Below are 515 nucleotides of genomic sequence, written 5' to 3' on the forward strand. Positions count from 1 at the left end.
ACAAAGAAGAAGAAGGGGGGAATGATACACAAGGAGGGATGGTCAAGAATCACAAAGAAGAAGAGGAGGAAACGAAGAAGGTGATGAAGAGAACAAGGAGCTGGACACTTACCTCCGATGGACTCGAACTTCGCGGGCGGCTACTGGAGGAAGAGATAAGTATGAACGCCATGAGGAATGCGACTTCATCACAGGAGAAACAGCGCAAAGAGGCAGAAAGACTCCAACTACTTCTTCCAAATCGGGAGAATAAGATTAAACCAGGAAACGATAGGATGGGGAGCGCGGACAAAGAAAGACGCCGAGGTAGACACAGCAGGGCTGGACCACGCAACCAGCAAACGGCCCGAGAAGAGAAGTCAGCTCCGGCCGGCGTAGGCCGAAGGGTGGTGATAAATTGCGGGGTTGGCGATGGAGCGCAGCGGCGGAGCCGCTCTGCGCCGGCCGCCGGCAAAAAGGTGGTGACAAATTGCGGGGTTGTTGGTGGAGCGCAGCGGCGGAGCCGCTCTGCGCCG

This window comes from Cystoisospora suis, assembly GCF_002600585.1.
Source record: "Cystoisospora suis strain Wien I chromosome Unknown contig_4370, whole genome shotgun sequence".
NCBI lineage: Eukaryota > Apicomplexa > Conoidasida > Eucoccidiorida > Sarcocystidae > Cystoisospora > Cystoisospora suis.